Source organism: Carcharhinus amblyrhynchos, chromosome 31, assembly GCF_965287045.1.
Source record: "Carcharhinus amblyrhynchos chromosome 31, sCarAmb.v2.hapA, whole genome shotgun sequence".
NCBI lineage: Eukaryota > Metazoa > Chordata > Chondrichthyes > Carcharhiniformes > Carcharhinidae > Carcharhinus > Carcharhinus amblyrhynchos.
The window spans coordinates 16,595,319-16,617,097 of NC_137354.1; positions in this window are offsets into that span (position 1 = coordinate 16,595,319).

The window sequence follows — 21,779 nt, forward strand, 5'->3', positions numbered from 1 at the left end:
TTCGGAACCAGCTAGATTGTAAAATCCCGTCCATTTTCTAATCTGAATTTTTTATTTGATTTGATTTATTATTGTTGAATGTATTGGGATACAGTGAAAAGAATTTGTTTCGTGAGCTATACAGACAGAACGCACCGTTCATAGAGCACATAGAAGAGAAAGAAAGAGTGCAGAATATAGTATTACAATCATAGTTGGGCTGTAGAGAAAGATCAACTTAATATTAGCATTCAAAAGTCTGATGGCAGCAGGGAAGAAGTTGTCCATAAGTTGGTTGGCATGTATTTTCAGACTTATGTATCTTTTTCCACTGGAAGAGAGAGAATCTCCATGGTGCATGGAGTTCTTGATTATGCTGGCTGCTTTTCTGAGGCAGTGGGAGGTGTAGACGGAGTCAATGGATGGGAGGCTGGTTTGCGTGATAGACTGGGCTACATTCACAATCCTTTGTTGTTTCTTACGGTCTTGGTTGAAGACGGAGCCATACCAAGCTGGGCAGGATTATCAGAGTTAATTAAGATTAGCAGAGTTATGCTACTTATCATCAACTCCCTTATCCCCAGACCCAGTTCAGTTCAGAACAGGTTGGAAATGGAGGTGACGTCTTCACCCAATAAGCAGCAGCCATTTTGCACAACATCTGGAACTGCGTGAACGTGAATGAAGAGTATCAGAATAATAGAACAAGATCCAAATTCAGATAACTAAAATTCAGGCACGGTGGGTTAGCACTGCTGCCTCACAGCATCAGAGACCCGGGTTCAATTCCTGGCTTGGGTCACAGTCTGTGTGGAGTCTGCACATTCTCCCCGTGTCTGCGTGGGTTTATTCAGGGTGCTCCGGCTTCCTCCCACAGTCCAAGATGTGTGAGTTAGGTGGATTTGCTGTGCTAAATTGCCCCTTCATGTCAGGGGAACTAGCTAAGGTAAATGCATGGGGTTATGGGGATAGGGTCTGGGTTGGATTACGGTTGGTGCAGACTCGATGGGCTGAATGGCCTCCTTCTGCACTGTAGGATTCCATGATTTAGATCAAAGAGGGGAAGGGGCAGGAAGATAGACAACAAGCCTGCATTAGAGTAAAAAAGTTACATGCTGGTCAAATGCTTATAACCTGAGCGAACTTTACCATGAGATCAGCAAGAACATTCCAGAAAGGCCTTCATTGTTCACATCGGTGGAAATGCTCTCAGGCCTAGAGGAGATATCAGTCTGGCTTTTGGGTGAAAGACAAGATCAGAATTTTCAGCGATGTTCTGTGTACTGACTAACTGTATAAAGAGTATGGGTGGAATTCTCCTGTCCCGCCCACCATAGGAATCGTAGCGGGTGGGGAAGGACCAAGCAAAGGACCCGTGACCTCAGTTGGGATTTTCCAGTCCTGGGGCGAGCTTGGCTGGAAAATCCCACCCCACGTATCAGTGACTTAGAAGAGAGAGCTGTAATAGTGTTCTCACCCCAGGAGAGCTGTGTTAGAAGTGAGAGCTGTTTTCGAACTGAGGACTGTATTAGAGCTTTGAGCGCTGTACAATGAGAGTGCTCCTTCAGAGGTTCCTCTGGGGCAGTGTTCTCTCTGCAATAAATACTTGTAACCCGTCCTTGCATCACCTGTGGTTAGTTGGAAGACTTCCACCACACCACTGCCAGTGAAGTTAAATCTAGGGGGAAAGATTGAAGAAATTGGATCACTATGTTCCATAAATCAGAAAACTGAGGAGTGACCAGACTGAAGTATTTTTTAATTATGAAAGCGTTTGATAGGGTCGATGTGGAGCAGACGTTTTTACTTGCAGTTAAGACGGATAAGTTGGCATGAATATAAATTAGTCACCTAAATTTAGGAGGTCTTGTGGCGCAGTGGTTTAGCATCCCTGCCTCTGAGCCAGAAGCTCCAGGTTTGAGTCCCACCCCAGCACTTGGTGGCCAAGAAAGGTGCATTTGTAACAGGGTCAAAACAGGTTGAGTATCAACCTGCAAAATCCTTCCAAGCACGCCAATAGCTGGCAGTAAGAGTGGGAGAGACTCCTGGTCATCCACGCTTGATGTGGAGTGGCATCCCTGAAGCTTTAAGCCCCTGTCAACAGACTAATTGCTTGTTCCAGGAATGACTAGCTATGGAAACAGATGAAAGCCTGCCTTGGTACTACTGCAAAAAAATGTTATTGAGTGCAATAGGATGACTTGTGGGGGAGCTAGATAAACACACAAGGGAAGGAAATGCTGATAAAGTGAGATGGAGGAGGGGCTGGCATACAGCATGAATACAGACTTGATGGGCTGAATGGCCTCCTTCTCTAAAATCTTAGCGTACTTGGTAACTTTGTAACAAGAGACAAAGATGTAGAATGTACTCACATGTTCTTCCTTTGAGATTGTTGAAATAAATCAGGCTATAAAATATTGGTACCAGTAAAAGTGGTCGGAGTAATGTAGAAATCTAATTCCTTTTGGGAAGGAAACATATCACTTTTATCCGATGTGGTCCAGTCCTACACGGACATGGTTGCCTCTTATCTACCTTGCGGCATGGTCTAGTGATCCACTCGTTTGTACCAATCCACAATTGGCACCTAAATAAGATGTTTGATATCCTCACAATGTTCCAATGCAGCAAATAAGTTGCTTCTGAAAGCGGGTATCACTGTTTTGCAGGCAGATGGGGGTGCCAGGGTATGTAATGGATTGATCTATCTTGGCAAATCTGATTCAGGGACATAGAACCATAGAATCCCTACAGCACTGAAAGAGACCATCTGGCACATCAAGTCTGCACTGACTCTCTGAAAGAATACCTCACCCAGCCCCCCTAACTGGAGCATCTACTGGGGCCAATCCACCCAACACACACACTTTCGGATACTAAGGAGCAATTTAGCATGGCCAATCCACTAACCTGCACATCTTTGAGCGCTACATAAGGAAAGTGCTGCTTCGGAGGGCAGTGCTCTCTCATGGAGATTTCAAAATCATGAGAGGACTGGACAGAGTAAGACAGGGAAAAACTGCCCCCCTCTGAAAAGGATCGAGAACAAGAGGGCACAGATTGAAAATGATTTGCAAATGAAGCAAATGTGATGTGAGATAAAGGTTTTTCGCACAGCGAGTGGTTGGGATCTGGAATGTTCTGCCTGGAAGTGTGGTGGAGGCAGGTTCAATCGAGGCATTCAAAAGGGCATTGGATGATTATTTGAATAGAAACAATGTGCAGGAGTACGGAGGAAAAGGCAGGGGAGTAGCACCAAGTCATTCCTCCCACAGTCCGAAAGATGTGCTGGTTAAGTGCATTGGCCGTGCTAAATTCTCCCTCAGGGTACACAGATAGGTGCCGGAGTGTGGCAACTCTGGGGGGGTTTTCACAGTAACTTCATTGTCGTGTTAATGTAGGCCTACTTGTGACACATGTAAATAAATAAACTTTAAAAACTTTGTTTGGAGAGCCGGCACAGACACAATAGGCTGAATGGCCTCCTTCTGCAGTGTAACATTTTTATGATTCTGAATGCAGCAGTAGACTGTGAACCTGTACAGAGTCCTGATCCAGTTAACAATGTATCAGTTCATTCTCAGATCACCAATTATGTTTACAGCAAAAACCTCTCTGTTACACATCACTGAATATTTGAACAAGCAGCTGAAGGATGGGTACAATAAATGGCCATAATTACCTCTTAATCTAATAATAAAACAACTTACTTAAAGTTGGAAATTTTAGAAGGACCTACATCATGTGCAATGTATTACTCATTAATCAGTGTCCTCGCCAGTTATTGTGTTGTGCCCTTGTTAATGATACTTTGAAGTGGGTCACCAGTATTGTGCTGTTCTGAGTTCTTTTCTTCAAGTCAGAAGATCAAAAACTCACTTGTAATTATCTTGAAACTCTGCGAAGTGACTCTTTCAGTCCTCACCTGCTGAGGTGAGAGCGAAGGTCCATAATGTCAAGGCAGCATTTGACTGAGTGTGCCATCAAACCGATGGGAATCAGAGGGAAATCTCTCTCTCCACTGGTTGGAATTGTATCTGGCACAATGGAAGACGCTTGAGGTCGTTGGAGGTCAGTAGGTCCTCAGGGTATTGTCCTAGGCTCAAGCATTGTCATCTACGACCTTCAGATATGGGGAGGTTCACTGATGACAGCACAATATTCAGTCTGTAAGACTACATATTCTGTGCACCCAGTCCAACGCTGGCATCTCCGCATCAATACTCAGTGTGATTCCTAACTTCCCACATACTGAGGCAGTCCATGTCTTTGTGCAGCAAGACTACATAGATTGGACGAATAAATGGCAAGTAACATTTCTGCCAACACATAAGTGCCAGGCAATCACCATCCCCAACAGGAGATCTATATCACCCCTTGATATTCAATGGCATTGCCATCACTGAATTCCCCCATTATTAACATCCTGGGGGTTACCATTAATTGCAAATTGAACTCAACCAGAGAGAGGAGGACTCTTTCGGAGAGTTGGTGCAGACTCAAAGGGCCCAATGGTCTCCTTCTGCACTGTAGGGATTCTATAGTTCTAAGTCAAGAGTGTGCTGGAATAACAATTCTATCAACATTTAAGAAGCTCAACACCATTCAGGCTAAGCAACCACACCCTCAACAAGATGTTCTGCAAGAACTCCCCAAGGCTCCTTCAACAGCACCTTCCAAACCCCCAGCCAGCATCACCTATAAGGAAAAACACAACAGATACATAGGAACACCACCCGCTGCAAGTTCCCCTCCAAGTCACACACCATGCTGACTTGGAAATATATCGTGGTTCCTTCACTATTGGTGGGTGAAATTTCTGGAACTCTGTCCCTAACAGCACTCTGGGTGTACCCACACTGAAGGTCAGCAGCGGTTCAAGAAGGTGATTCATCATCACCTTCTCAAGGGAAATAAGGAATGGACAATAGATACTGGCCCAGCCAGCAATAGCTACATCCCATAAAAAGTAAAATCACCAAATCTCCAAATCACCAAAGGTCACAGGCTGAAATCTAAATGTGTTGAATTGAAAAGCAGACATTGCGATCTGATCCAAATTCAGAATACTGCCATCAAAATTCAATTGAAAATGTAAGAGGGCTTGAAATCAGAATCATCTCAGCTACAGGGCATCTCTACAAGACCCCCGCAGGGTAGTGTCCTACACCCAGCTCATTTAAATTCAAAGACAATTGATCGTGGCTTGCCTTCATCTTAAAATCCTACTCCTGGGTTAAACATGATTTAGTATGTTAACAGTTCCAAAATAATTGAATGGTGACACAACTGGTAACAGGACATTTGGAGGACTAAGGTAAGATGATATGGACATACGCTGTGACTGCATTGTCCTTTGTTGGCCTTCACAACAAGAGGACTTGAATGTAGGGATAGGGATGTTTTGCTGAAATTGTATAGGGCATTGGTGAGGCCTCACCTGGAATACTGTGTGCAGTTTTGGTGTTCTTAGCTGAGGAAGGATGACCTTGCTATAGAAGGAGTGCAGCGAGGTTTACCAGGCTGATTCTTGGGATGGCAGGTCTGTCATATGAGGAGAGACTAAATCGGTTAGGATTATATTCACTGGAGTTTAGAAAAGTGAGAGGGGATCTCATAGAAACTTACAAAATTCTGACAGAGTTTGACAGGGTAGATTTGGAAAGAATGTTCCCGATGGTGGGGGAATCCATAACTAGACTTCGTAATATTAGGATAAGGGGTAAACATTTTAGAACTGAGGTGAGGAAAATTTTCTTCACCCTGAGGGTGGTTGAATTCACTACTACAGAAAGTAGTTGAGGCCAAAACGTGTGGTTTCAAGAAGAAATTAGATATAGCTCTTGGGACTAAAGGGATCAAGGGATATGGGGGGAAGGGGACATCAGATTATTGATTTTGATGGTCAGCCATGATCATAATGAATGGTGGAGCAGACTCAAAGGGCCGAATGGCCTACTCCTGCTGCCAGTTTCTATGTTTCTATGTCCTTTCTCCTATCCAGGGAGATAGAATAAGAGTCTGCTTAATTTGACAACTGCGAAGCTTCCTAAGTGATATTAATCTGGGCAGGCTCAGCCATTACTGCGATCCATTAATCTGATATACCTGAGGTCCGCTGAGGCTGGGAAAGGTGTAATGTTATCAGAAATTCAAGGTGTAATTTCGACATGACTGTTAAACATTGGTGAGCAAAAAAAATGCCTTTCACTGACTCGACACTCACACGAACATTCACTCCATTTTATTTTGTGTTAAATAGCTCTTATGCCCTTACCAGAACGCAGCAGCTTTTGCCCTCACCTGCAGCAAATTAATGTTAATTGAGAGCACCAACTCTATTAAACCAGTGGACAAAAAACATCAGGGATGTGTTAGTACTGTGTGAAGGATGGGGGGCTCCGATTATGTGGAAAGACTACAGCGAAACTGGAATTGTCATCCATAAAGTCAAGAAGGTTAAGGATCGATTTACAAAAGTGTCCGAAATCCAAACACTTTGGCTGAGATTTTCCATTTCTATCCGCGACAATGATTTGATTAAAGTATAAAGGTTTATTTATTAGTGTCACAAGTAGGCTTACATTAATGCTGCAATGAAGTTACTGTGAAAATCCCGTAGTCGGCACACTCCAATGTCTGTTCTGGTACACTGAGGGAGAATTTAGCATGGCCAATGCGCCTAACCAGCACGTCTTTTGGACTATAGGAGGAAACCAGAGCACCCGGAGGAAACCCACGCAGACATGGGGAGAACATGCAGATGCTGCACAATGACCTAAGCCTAGAATTGAACCCAGGTCCTGGCACTGTGAGGCAGCAGTGCTAACCACTGTGCTACAGAGCCACCCTATGATTTATTTTGATTAATTATTTGGTTTATTACTTACTATTTTGATTTATTATTGTCACATTTATTGGAATACAGTGAAAAGTATTGTTTCTTGCACACTATGTAAGGTATATCATTCATAGAGTACATAGGAGACAAGGAAAGGACAGGGTGTCGCATATGGTGTTATAGTCATAGTGAGGGTATAGAGAAAGATCAGCATAATATGTGGAAGATTCATTCAAAAGTCTGATGGCAGCAGGAAGAAAACTGTTCTTGAGTCAGTTGATGTGTGAACTCAGAATTCTGTTAACTTTTTCCCAATGGAAGAAGGTGGAAGGGAATATGTCCAGGTGTGTGTGTTCCTTGATTATGCTGGCTGCTTTTTTATGGCAGCAGGAAGTATAGACAGAATCAATGGATGGGAGGCTGGTTTGAGTGATGGACTGGGCTACATTCACAACGCTTTGTAGTTTCTTGCGGTCTTGAGCAGAGCAGGAGTCATACCAAGCTGTGATACAACCAGAAAGGATGCTTTCTATGGTGCATCTATAAAGATTGGTGAGAGTTGCAGCAGACATGCCAAATTTCCTTAGCCTCCTGAGAAAGTAGAGGTGTTGGTGGGCTTTCTTAACTATAGTGTCGGCACTGGGGAGACCAGGACAGGTTGTTGGTGATCTGGACACCTAGAAACTTGAATCTCTTGACTATTTCCACTGCTGAGGTAGACAGGGGCATCGTCTCCGTTACGCTTCCTGAAGTCGATGGCTGTCTCCTTCATTTTAGAGACATCGATGGAGAGATCATTTCACCAGGTTCTCTATCTCTTTCCTGTACCTTTGTCTCATCACTGTTTGAGATCCGACCCACTACGGTGGTGTCATCAGCAAACTTCAAAATGGAGTTGGAGTGGAATTGGTGGCAGGGCAGGAAACTCTCACCCTTTATATAGAATCAATCAGGAAGAAACCATTCCTCATGGTAAAATGGGCACTAACCGACAGCCACAGAGTTAATATCATGGCAAGACAAAGAAAAAGCCCCAGGAATAAGAGAAGAGATTTTTTTTTTAAATCTCCTCCACTCTAAGGAGAACAATTCCATGTTTCCTTTCCTCTCCACATAACTGGTCATCTCTTATAAATCCCTCTCCTCTGCTGCCTGTTACTTTAACGGAATTGTTGTGCCCGATAAGGTGGTGGAGGTAGATTCAACAGGAACAGGGATCGGCTACCTACTTGAAAAGGAAAAGGTTACCCAGGCTACGAGAGAAGAGAGATTGAGACAAATTGGACAGTTCCTCAGAAGAGATGGCTTTTGGATTGTGGGAGGAAACCCGAGCAGACATGGGGAGAACGTGCATGGATAATGACCCGAGGCCGGCATTGAATCCAGGTCCCTGGTGCTGTGAGGCTGCAGTGCTAACCCCTGTGCCACCATGCCGTCTATAAAGCACACAAAGCAAGGGCAAGTGAGGTGAGGCGTGCACTGATTGCTCACAACATTGACTGTGAGAGCCGTGCGCTCCCTCTGTGTCCAAGGAGTAAATATTTCTTTTGTTTTTACCATTTAGAATTGATGACAGTTCCATTAATATCATAGAATCCCCACAATGCTGAAGGGAGCCATTGGGCCCATTGAGTCTGCACCAATCTTCCGACAGAGCATTGTACCCAGGCCCTAATGCCACATATTTACCCCGCTAATTCCCCTAACTTACACATCTTGGGACACTATGGGGCAAATTAGCATGGTCAATCAACCTAACCTGCATACCTTTGAAAACCAGAGCACCCAGAGGAAACCCACGCAGACACGGGGAGAGTGTGCAAACGCCACACAGGCCAGCATTGAACCCGGGTCTCTGGCGCTTCACCGGTTACATGAATGATTAAGCCTTTTCAATAACTCATTATGAAATATTCAGTGAGTATTAAACGTATTTAGTCTTACTCAAGGGTCACAGTTAGAGACCATGTCCGATTTTAACCTTGCGGCCCACTGAGATGAAGGAAGGCCACTCACTAGTGTAGGTTGCCCCCTCACTGCTGTTCTTTAAAAACCAGTTTGTACGGTGAATGTTTATAAGGTGGTTTAATTGAATCTCTTTGGCGCAGAAAGTGTCTTTCGCTTTAGAGTGATGGCCAACCAGAAGTCTCGGGGCGTGCTGGTACCCACATGGTACAAGGAGGACAACAACTTAAAGCAGTGATGGGCAACCCAGGCTGGTGAGTGGCCCCCCCCCGCCCCTTCATCTCAGTGGGCCGCAAGGTTAAAATCGGACATGTCCACTAACTGTGACCCTTGAACAAGATTAAATATGTTTAATACTCACTGAATATTTCATAATAAGTTATTGAAAATGCTTAATGAACCATAAAGCCCTGACACAGCGCCAGAGGGTTCAATGCTGGGCTGTGTGGAATTTGCAAAGTCGAAGGAGACAGTCATCAACCTCAGGAATCATAGTGGAGGACATGCTCCTGTCTACATCATAAGAAGTCTGACAACACCAATGTCACTAGCTTTCGGAGTGCTGCTCTTTCGTCAGGTGAGTCTGATCTGACAAAGGAGCAGTGCTCCGAAAGCTGGTGGTGTTTGCTACTAAATAAACCTGTTGGACTCTAACCTGGTGTTGTGAGACTTCTTACCGTGTTTACCCCAGTCCAATGCCGGAATCACTACATCCTGTCTACGTCAACAGGGATGAAGTGGAAATGGTCAAAAATGTCAAGTTGCTGAGTGCCCAGATCAGCAACAACCTGTCCTGGTCCCTCCATGCTGACACTATAGTTAAGAAAGCCTGCCAGTGCCTCTACTTTTTCAGGAGGATAAGGAAATTTGGCATTTTGGCTACGACTCTCACCAGCTTTTACAGATGCACCATAGAAAGCATCCTTTCTGGTTGTATCACAGCTTGGTATGGCTCCTGCTCTGCCCAAGACCGCAAAAAACTACAAAGGGTTGTGAACGTAGTCAATGGATGGGAGGCAAACCAGCCTCCCATCCATTGACTCCATTTACACTTCACACTGCCTCGGAAAAGCAGCCAGCACAATCAAGGATCCCACACACCCCAGACATTCTCTCTTCCACCTTCTTCCACCTGAAGGAAGATACAAAAGTCTGAGGTCATGTACCAATGGACTCAAGAACAGCTTCTTCCCTGCTATCATCAGACTCTATGAACAGTATGCTTTGTGTGTATAGCTTGCAAGAAACATATTTTTCACAGTATCTCAACACGTGACAACAATAAATCAAATCAAATTAAATACGACAAAAAGTAGGTGGCAATCTTTATTGGCAAGTTTGTGGATCTAGTTATTTACAAGCTGGCAATCTGATCTTGGGTGTTTTTTTGCCAATTTTCTTGTCTCCTTCCCCCTAGGTTTCCTTAATCCTCTCAGATCAACTTTATTTTATAGCCTCATTTTAATACATTTCACAACCCAGTTTTCATTACTTCTCACAGCTCTGTTTTATTTTATTTTACAGCCTAATTTTACAACATTTCAATGACTGATTTAATTACATTCCATAGCCCGATTTATATATTTCATAACCCAATTTTATTGCTCCTCACACAGTTGGTTTCTGATTGCATCACACTTACATGAATTATTCCAAGTGCTGGATCACCCAAAATTACGAAAGTTAAAACTCACTCATCCTGAGGTAAAGCGCTTTAGCGCACTAACTCTCTCTTTATTTATTAATTTGTGGTTCCTGGGCATCAATGGCAGGGCCAGCATTTGTTGCTTGTCCCTCAAGGAACACAGGAAGCAAGTGTTAAGAAAAGGCTCGACAGAGTGGATGCCGAGGGGCTGTTTGTCCCCTAGCTGAAGGATCTGGAATGAGGGGGCGTCATAGTCCCAGGATAAGGGGGTGGCCATTTTGGATTGAGATGAGGAGGAATTCCTTGATCTGAAGAGTTGTGAGTCTTTGTGGAATTCTCTGCCAGAGAAGGGTCTGGATGACAATGCTTAAAAGAGAGGTCAACTCGAAGGAGTTGAGGAAAATTGGGATTGGGCTGCACAATAGTTAGCATGGCTGCCTCACAACGCCGGGAACCCGGGTTTGATTCCCAGCTTGGGTCACTGCCTGTGCAGACTCTCCCCGTGTCTGCATGGGTTTCCTCTAGTTTCCCACCTCAGTCCGAAAGACGTGCTGGTTAGGTCCACGTTAAATTCTCCCTCAGTGTACTAAGTGCTGGAGCGTGGCGACTAGGGGATTTTCACTGTAACTGCATTGCAGTGTTAATGTAAGCCTACTTGTGACACTAATAAATAATAAATAAACTTCAGAAAGTGGAGTTAAGGCCTCATTCAGACATTGATTAAAAGGTGGAGATACCTCAAAAGACTCAATGGCTTCCTCCTGCTCTGATTCGCAGAATCATAGAATCCCTACAGTGCGAAAGGAGGCCATTTGGCCCATCAAGTCTGCAGTGACCACAATCCCACACAGGCCCTATTCCCTCTCATATTTAATCTGTAAATCCCACTGATGAGGGTTAATTTAGCACAGCCAATCAACCTAATTCGCACATCTTTGGAATGTGGGAGTAAACTGGGGCACCCAGAGGAAACCCACGCAGACACGGGGAGAACATGCAGACTCCATACAATGACCCGAGGCTGTAATTGAACCCAGGTCCTTGGCGCTGTGAGGCAGCAGTGCCACCGTGCCATTCCTTCATTCATTATGCTTTTATGAGTAGGTGATGGTGACACACTAAGCCACTGAGGGTCTGTGTGGTGTGAGGGGTAGCACTGCTGTACAGTTAGATGAGGAGTTCCAAGAATCTGACCCAGTAATAATGAAGGAATGGTGATGTATTTCCAGGGTCAGGATGGAGAGTGAGGGGGGCTCGTATGCATTTGTTGTTTTTCAACCTCCAGGCCGTAGCTTGTTTGCGAGTTGATGGGTTGCTGCTGAACTCGCCTTGGCACGTAGAAAACTTGCATCCTGTAGTTGATGCACACTGCAAGCTTGTTGACTGGTGGTGGGGAGAATGAACGCTTAAGGTGGTGAATGGGGTGCTTAGCAACGTCTTTGGATACTTATGGGAGCTGGCACTGACTACAGCTCGGCATCAGAACAGCTTAACTGGTCACATCTCATTCGTTGGTTGTGACTCCTGGCTCTGTACAAATTGCCTGAGTCCAACCCAGTCCAACGCCGGCATCTCTACATCAAATTGCCTGCTGAAGTTGTCCAATAACAAGGGCAACTCTATCACTGAAGCAATCAGATGGCTCTGAAGTGCTTGGTGATGTCCTGAAGATGAGGATGGGCTGACTTATCCCTTTACAATCTTTCAGAAGATTGGGGGTTCAAGACCCAACGTGGAGACATGAGCACAAAATCCAGTCCGCCACTCCAGTGCAGCGCTGAGGGAGTGCTGCACGGTCAGAGCTGCCATCTTGAGAATGAAGTCTAAAACTGAGGCTCCAGCCGGCCTCTCAGGGGATGTGAAAGATCACTTAGCGTTGCTTTGTAGAAAAGCAAGAAAGTGTGCCCAATGTCCTGGCCAACTTTTACCGCTTAGCCAGTCTTCCTACATCAAGGAGGTTGGGCCTGGAGATTGAAGAGCAACGGATGCATGCAAGCTCCCCTCTCTCTCCATCCTGACTTTGGAAATACATCACCATTCCTTCATTGGTACTGGGTCAGATTCTTGGAACTCCCCATCTAACTGTACAGCAGTGCTACCTCTCATACCACACAGACCCTCAGTGGCTTAAGAAGGTGTCTCACCGTCACCTGCTCATAAAAACATAATAAATGGGTGGCACTGCCAAGGACCTGGGTTCGATTCCTGTCTTGGTCACAGTCTGTGTGGAATCTCCATGTTCTCACTGTATCTGCATGGGTTTCCTCCAGGTGCTCCAGTTTCCTCCCACAGTCCAAAGATGTACAGATTAGGTTGATTGGCGGTGCTAAATTAACCCTAAATTAACCCTTATGTCAGGGAGGTTTGTAGCGCCTCCTCCTCTTGTTAGTTGTTTAATTGTTCACTGCCATTCACAATTGGATGTGGCAGGCAGGACAGTAGAGCTCAGATCTGATCCAGTGATTGTGGGATCGCTAGGCTCTGTTTATTGTATGTTGCTTCCACTGTTTGGCACAGCAGTCCTATGTTGTAGCTTCACCAGGTTGTCAGCTCTTTGTAGGTGTGCCTACTGCTTCTCCCGCATGCCCTCCTGCACTCCTCAATGAACCAGGACTGGTCCCCTGGTTTGATGGTAATCATAGAACAGGTTATAAGCTACAAACATTCACAAAGCAAGGAAGGGATCTGGAACCAATCTATCCTTAGCATAGGTTTATTCACAAAACGAAGAGACCACAGGCACAGACTCCCCCTTTCTGTCCCCTTGCCATACACACACACACACCCACACAAATGTACACATGCACAGGTGCACACACACATACACACACACACACACACAAATGCACACACACACACACAAATGCACACACGCACAGGTGCACACGCACACACACACACACATGCATACACGAACACATGCACATGCATATGTACATTCATATGCACACACATTTCTATGCATATGCACACACGCACACATATACTCTTTAAGAATGGTTTGTGTATTACAATATTAATTTTTCTCTTCTAATGCTCCTGTTGAAGCCATTATTCATCAAATCATCAAGATAACGGACACCTGGTTATCTATGACAATAGGTGACTAATGTAAGACATGCTGTTTCTAGAAAACAGACATGGGATTCTCAGGGAGTTCGACAGGGTAGATGCTGAGAGGTTGTTTCCTTTTGTAGAACAGTCTGGGACCAGAGGGCACAATCTCAGAGTAAGGGGGCCACCTATTTCAGACAGAGATGAGGAGGAATTTCTTCTCTCAGAGGGTGGTGAATGTGTGGAATTCTTTACCGCAGAGAGTTGTAGAGGCTGGGTCATTAAATATGTTCAAGGTTGAGATAGATTTTTAATCGGGAAGGGAATCGAGCGTTATGGGGATAGGGCGGGGAAGTGGAGTTGAGGATTATCACATCAGATCAGTCACAATCTCATTGAATGGCGAAGCAGACTCGATGGGCTGAATGGCCTACTGTGGCTCTTATGGTCTTATGTGCACCGCACCCCTCACTCCAAAAGACTCCCTCCAGATTTTCCAAAATGTCTAATCTGCATCCAACAGACACAGGGCCATGGTGTATACAACTTAATCACCAGCAAGGGTGTAAGCTTTAATAAGTAACACTAGGGGGAAGCAGAATGCAAACTGTTCCCTTGCTGTTCGTTTAATCACACAATTTTGTGGAGACTATGTTCCTGTGATATCGCAGTGTGTTCCTGAAACTGAGTGGGTTGAGTGACAGTGAGGTAGCAGGTTCTAAAATACGTACAACAAATAATGTCTTCCACTCTCCGCTCTGATAAAATTAGAGCTACCGAGACAGGTGAAACTGAGAAATAAATTCCTTATGTGGTTCTCGGTGTTTGTGGAACATTGCTCGCTTGTGCATTATTTCTATGAGAGAATGCTTCCGCACTAAATTCCTACAAACAAGGACTGGGACCCATTCTGACTGAGCTGGAGACTGTCTTGCACATTGTACCAGCTATAATATAAAGTGGGTACAACATGGCACAGATTGTAGCACAGTGGTGAGCGCAGCTGCCTGACAGTGCCAGGGACCCGGATTCAATTCCTGGCTTGGATCACTGTCTGTGCGGAGTCTGCACCTTCTCCCCATGTCTGCGTGGGTTTCCTCTGGGTGCTCCGGTTTCCTCTCACAGTCCAAAGATGTGCGGGTTAAGTTGATTGGCCATGCTAAAAATTCCCCTTAGTGTACTGAGATGCATAGGTTAGAAGGATTAGTGGGTAAATATGTAGGGATATGGGGGTAGGGCCTGGGTGTCATTGTGGTTGCTGCAGACCTGATGGGCCAAATGGCCTCTTTCTGAACTGTAGGGTTTCTAAGATTCGATGAGAAGGGCAGATCATGGAAAGGTCTGCCAACCTCAGGTGGGATTTTAAGGTTTCGGGATGGTCAAGGCCGTAAAGTCTTGCCATTGATGGGCGTACAGATAAAGGATGTTCCTTTAGGAGTGCTATTGACTCTCACCAACTTTTACACCATAGAAAGCCTTCCTTCTGAATGTATCACAGCTTGGTATGGCTCCTGCTCTGCCCAAGACCGCAAGAAACTACAAAGGGTTGTGAACATAGCCCAGTCCATCACTCAAACCAGCCTCCCATCAACTGACATTGTCTACACTTCCCGCTGCTTCAGTAAAGCAGCCAGCATAATCAAGGACCCCACGCAACCCGGACATTCTCTCTTCCACCTTCTTCCATTGGGAAAAAGATACAAAACTCTGAGGTCACGTACCAACCGACTCAAGGACAGCTTCTTCCCTGCTGCCATCAGGCTTTTGAAGGGACCTATTAAGCTGATCTCACTCTGCACCCTAGCTGTGACTGTAAGACTAAATTCTGTACTGTATCCTTTCCTTCTCTACGAACGGTATGCTTTGTATGGCACGCAAGAAACAATACTTTCCACTGCATACTAATGCATGTGACAATAATAAATCAAATCAAAGACAATGGAGAGATGTCACAGAGAGCAGGCAGATAACATTAAAATAAGGTTTAAAATGCCTCAGGGAGCAAATGGGGATGGGCAATAAATGCTGGCGAGCCGACGACACCCATGTCCCATGAATGAATAATAAGTCAGAGCAGTGGACAGGAGGTCAAAGCAGCAGAGCATAAGGAAGAGATAGTGGTGGAAAGTAGATGCTGACAGGGGAAGGAGATAATCATCTCAGCAGCAAGGATAAGTGTTGACAATTGCCCTGATTTAGCAAGCAAGCATTCCCAGGGGTGAGCAGCACTCCGAGGGACTGCAACTCAGGAAATGGAGGATGCATTAGTGCTCGCAGCCTGCCACGTCCTGAGATTCAAGCACTGTTTTCAGCCCACAGCACTGCTTACCCTAATAATAGTGACAAAATGGTTAAAAACTGCTGTGTGTAGCTCAATTTCTTTATTTTTTTTATGGGATGCAGGTGTCACCGGCTAGATCAGCATTTACTGCTCATTGCCCCTTGAGAAGCTGGTGGTGAGCTCCCTTCTTGAACTGCTGCAGCCCTTGTGGTGTAGGCACACCCACCCTGCAGTTAGGGAGGGAGTTCCGGGATTTCGATCCAGCGAGAGTGAAGGAACGGCAATATATTTCCACGTTGGGATGGCGATTGGCTTGGAGGGGAACTTGCAGGTGGTGGTGATCTCGTGCATCTGTTGTCCTTGTCCTCCTAGGCGGTAGAGATGGTGGGTTTGGAAGATGCTGTCGAAGGAGCCTTGGTGAGTTGCTGCAGTGAGTGTTGTGGGTGGTACACACTCCTACCACTGTGTATCAGTGGTGGAGGGAATGGATGTTGAAGATAGTGGATAGGATGCCAAGCAAGTGGGGCTGTTTTGACCTGGATGGTATCGTGCTTCTAGTCCTTTCAGGAAGGAAATATTCCTTCCTTACCTGGGATTGCAATTCTCTAACCTCGCCCGTGGCTGGAATTATCCAGTCCCGCTGCCCTAAACAGAGATTTGGCTGAGTGCCAAATTCTCCATTCTTACTGGCAGCGGTAGCAGGACATGCAAGGCTGAAGAATCCTGCCCACTCTGGCCTATGTGTGACTCCAAACCCACAGCAATGTGGTTGAATCTTAACTGCCCTCTGAAATATTGTAGCAGGTCACTCAGCTCAAGGGCAATTAGGGATGGGCAACAAATGCTGGCCTTGCCAGCAATGCCCACCTCCCATGAAAGAATAAATAAAATTGCTTTCCCAATCTTGGCCACAGGAGGTCTATGACCTGAGATTGCTACCTCAGGTTGGACATATTCCTGGAGGTTCCATTGTATTTCCAACTGCCACATCCCGCCTAGGAGCAGGTCCAGAGGAGGTTCACAAGAATGATCCCAGGAATGAAGGGTCTGTCATATAGGAGTGGTTGAGGAGTCTATACTCATTGGAATCCAGAAGGATGAGGGGGAATCTAATTGAAACTTACAGAATATTGAGAGGCTGAGATAGAGCAGATAGGAAGAGGATGCTTCCACTAGTGAGAATGACTAGAACTCGAGAGCATAACCTCAGAGTAAAGGGACGCTCCTTTAAAACTGAGATGAGGAGAAATTTCTCCAGCCAGAGGCTGAATATGTGGAACTCACTGCCACAGAGGGCTGTGGAAGCCGGGTCATTGAGTGCCTTTAAGACAAAGATAAATAAGTTCTTGATCAATAAGGGGATCAAGGGTTATGGGGAGAAGGCAGGAGAATGGGGATGAGAATCATCAGCCATGTTGAATGGTGGAACAGACTCGATGGGCCAAATGGCCTAATTCCACTCCAATATCTTATAGGCCGGAAATTTATTACCATGCCCGCCCCAAAATTGGGATGGCACAGCTCACAGAGTGGTATTCTCTATTGCCCTCGGGTGGGATTTTACGAGCCTCGCCCAAGCAAGTTTGTAAGATACCAGCCAGAGGCTTTCACCCAACATGTCCACTCTCATAGAATCTCACCCATCCATGCCAATTGGAAAATGAATGAACTCTTTGATAGTCAACTGGATGCTACTTGCCTCTCAAACAGCCTTTTTCTTCATCTTCAATGTTTAAAGAAAATAAAAATAAAAAATGTTTTAATGCCCAAATGGTGGTAGCCATTGCTAACAGCAGTATCCAATAAACTAGTCTTCAATTCTTCAGTTCTCACCTCCATAACATCTCTCAACCTTGCCCCATTTCAGCGTATCGCCTGCTGAATAACTATCTCATGCTTTTGTTACCTTAGATTGGCTATTCAAACAATCCTCCTGGCTGATCTTTCCCCCCATGACCTGGTAAGTGCATTAAAAGTTCAACTACCATGTCTTCACGTGGACCATGTCCCATTCACCTTTCCCCCCCAATGACCTTGACCTGCTTTGGCTCCCAGTGAAGCAACATCTGGGTTTTAAAATTCCCATCCTTGGTTTCAAATTCCTCATTGGCCTTGCCCTCCTGATCGCTGTGATTTCCTCCATCCCACAACCCACCAAGGTATCAACATTCTTCTAATACTGTCCTCTTGAGCTTCCCAATTTGACTCGCTCCACCAAGTCTTCAGCTGCCTTGGGCCTAATCTCTCAAATTTCTTCTTGAAACCAGAGCAGCTTGGTGGCATAGTGGTGAGCACTGCTGCCTCACAGCACCAGGAACCTGGGTGGCTTGGGTCACAGTTTGTGCAGAGTCTGCACATTCTCCCCACGTTTGCGTGGGTTTCTTCTGGGTGTTTTCACACTCCAAAAGATGTGCTGGATAGGCACATTGCCCATGCTAAATTCTTCTTTAGTGTACTTGAACAGGTGCCAGAGTGTGGCGACTAGGGGATTTTCACAGTAACTTCATTGCGGTGTTAATGTAAGCCTACATGTGACACTGAAATAAAGAAACTTCAGGGATGCTTTGAGGGCAGCTGTAAAGCCTTTCCATTGTCTGGATGTTTAGTGACAAGTCTTTTTCCTCCTACACTTTGGAGAAAGAATCGGCAATGATGTCCAGCTTGGTTTGTGAATGAACACGCACACTTAGTGTCAACTGCATATTGACACTCAATGACTGAAGTTGGCGTGATTTTAGTTTGAGGTCAAGATGCATGGATTGAACTATTGAACCATCCATTCCATTCGTGATCACCACACCCATGGTCAATTTTCTGGAAGTTAAATTTCAATTACAATGAGGAGAGTTGATGCAATAACAATACCCGTGTTTGATCTGCCAGTCTTCTTCGAGATATGGTGGTTCCACATTGTGAATATCATTGTGTGGTCAGCAGGGAATGGGGAGGAATTTCTGAGACAGCCAGACTTGAGGAGAAACCTCCATTAGACTTTGTGGTTTAACAGAGTCAAAGCCTTTGGTGAGGTTAAGAAAGGCCATAAACAGTGAGTGATGCTGTTCCTTGCATTTTTCTTGAACTTGTCACACAATTATGGATCATAATATATGTTTACTGCCAACTGTTGTCACCTTTGACTGTGTCACTGAGAGTGATGGTCCAGTCCTGTAGGTGTCATTCTGTCTGCCGATTGTCCTCCCCTCCTGTAGGTGTCACAGTGTCTGCAGATTGTCCTCCCCTCCTATAGATGCCACAGTGTCTGCAAATTGTCCTCCCCTCCTGCAGATGTCACAGTGTCTGCAGATTGTCCTCCCCTTCTGCAGATGTTGGTGTGTGCAGATTGTCCTCCCCTCCTGTAGAGGTCACAGTGTCTGCAGATTGTCCTCCCCTCCTGTAGATGTCACCGTGTCTGCAGATTGTCCTCCCCTCCTGTAGGTGTCACAGTGTCTGCAGATTGTCCTCCCCTCCTGCAGATGTTGGTGTGTGCAGATTGTCCTCCCCTCCTGTAGGTGTCACAGTGTCTGCCGATTGTCCTCCCCTCCTGCAGATGTTGGTGTGTGCAGATTGTCCTCCCCTCCTGCAGATGTTGGTGTCTGCAGATTGTCCTCCCCTTCTGCAGATGTTGGTGTCTGCAGATTGTCCTCCCCTCCTGAAGATGTTGGTGTGTGCAGATTGTCCTCCCCTCCTGCAGATGTTGGTGTCTGCAGATTGTCCTCCCCTCCTGTAGATGTCACAGTGTCTGCAGATTGTCCTCCCCTCCTGTAGGTGTCACAGTGTCTGCAGATTGTCTTCCCCTCCTGCAGATGTTGGTGTGTGCAGATTGTCCTCCCCTTCTGTAGATGGCACAGTGTTTGCAGATTGTCCTCCCTCCTGTAGCTATCAAGCCATCGACAGATTGTCCTCCCCTCCTGTAGGTGTCACTGTGACTGCAGATTGTCCGCCTCCCCTTCCCGAGGGTAGCGTGAGTGTGCACATTGTTCTCCCATCCTGTAAGTGGCGCTGTTTCGGCAGGACTCGTCTCGCCCAGCGAATGGTACAGTACCTGCAGATTGTCCTCCCATCCTGTGAGTGGCGGTGTGTCATGAAGCTCCTCTATCCCAGTGAATGGTGATATGTCTGCAAATTGTCCTCCCTTCCTGTGAGTGGCGGTGCAGCGAGAGAGAGCAGCACTGTCTCTGCAGACTGTCCTCCCTTTTAATGGGTGTCGCTGTGCGTTCGCGGATTGTCCTCTTCTTCCTCTCGGTGCCAGTGTTGGGAAGGATTCCTCTCTCCCAGAGAGTGGTGCTGTGCCTGCGTATTATTCTCCTGCCCTCGGAGTGGCGCTGTACGGGGAGGACTCCTCTCTCCTTGAGAGTTGGCTCTTTGCCTGTGTATTATCCTCCCGTCCTGCTGGTGCCGCTATCATGGGAGGACTCCTGTCCTGCTGTGGGTGGCGCTGAGACTCCTCTCATCCTGTGGGCAGCCCTGCACTGGGAGGACTCCTCGCCTCCTGTGGGTGGCGCTGCACGGGATGACGCCTCCCCTCCTGTGGGTGGCGCTGCACGGGATGACTCCTCCCCTCCTGTGGGTGGCGCTGCATAGGGAGGACTGCTGCTGCCGGTGTCGGGCCTGCGGGAAGCGGTGCGGCTCCGCTACGGGAATCGGTGGCTGCAGTGGGTGAGGAGAGCGGCGAACCGGGTCTGAGGCGGCTGTGTGAGCTGCCCGAGAGTCAGTGTTAAACCAGAGTAAACCTGGACCAGTCTGGGTTCAGTTAAACGGGAGTAAACCTGGACCAGTCTGGGTCCAGTTAAACCGGAGTGAACCTGGACCAGTCTGGGTTCAGATAAACCGGAGTGAACCTGGACCAGTCTGGGTTCAGATAAACCGGAGTAAACCTGGACCAGTCTGGGTTCAGTTAAACCGGAGTAAACCTGGACCAGTCTGGGTCCAATCAAACCGGTTTAAACGTGGACCAGTCTGGGTTCAGATAAACCGGAGTAAACCTGGACCAGTCTGGGTTCAGATAAACCGGAGTAAACCTGGACCAGTCTGGGTTCAGATAAACCGGAGTGAACCTGGACCAGTTTGGGTTCAGATAAACCGGAGTAAACCTGGACCAGTCTGGGTTCAGTTAAACCGGAGTAAACCTGGACCAGTCTGGGTTCAGTTAAACCGGAGTAAACCTGGACCAGTCTGGGTTCAGTTAAACCGGAGTGAACCTGGACCAGTTTGGGTTCAGATAAACCGGAGTAAACCTGGACCAGTCTAGGTTCAGTTAAACCGGAGTAAACCTGGACCAGTCTAGGTTCAGTTAAACCAGAGTAAACCTGGACCAGTCTGGGTTCAGTTAAACCGGAGTAAACCTGGACCAGTCTGGGTTCAGTTAAACCGGAGTAAACCTGGACCAGTCTGGGTTCAGTTAAACCGGAGTAAACCTGGACCAGTCTGGGTTCAGTTAAACCGGAGTAAACCTGGACCAGTCTGGGTTCAGTTAAACCGGAGTGAACCTGGACCAGTTTGGGTTCAGATAAACCGGAGTAAACCTGGACCAGTCTGGGTTCAGTTAAACCGGAGTAAATCTGGACCAGTCTGGGTCCAATCAAACCGGTTTAAACGTGGACCAGTCTGGGTCAGTGTTAAACCAGATAAAATCTGGACCAGTCTGTGTTCAGATAAACTGGATTAGACATGGGCCAGTCTGGGTTCAATTAAAGCGGATTAAACATGGGCCAGTCTGGGTTCAGTTAAACCAGATTAAACATGGGCAAGTCTGGGTTCAATTAAAGCGGATTAAACATGGGCCAGTCTGGGTTCAGTTAAACCAGATTAAACATGGGCCAGTCTGGGTTCAATTAAAGCGGATTAAACATGGGCCAGTCTGGGTTCAGTTAAACCAGATTAAACATGGGCAAGTCTGGGTTCAATTAAACCGGATTAAACATGGGCCAGTCAGGGTTCAGTTGAACTGGATTAGACATGCTCCAGTCTGGGTTCTGTTAAACTGGAGCAATCAAAGACCAGTCTGTGTCAGT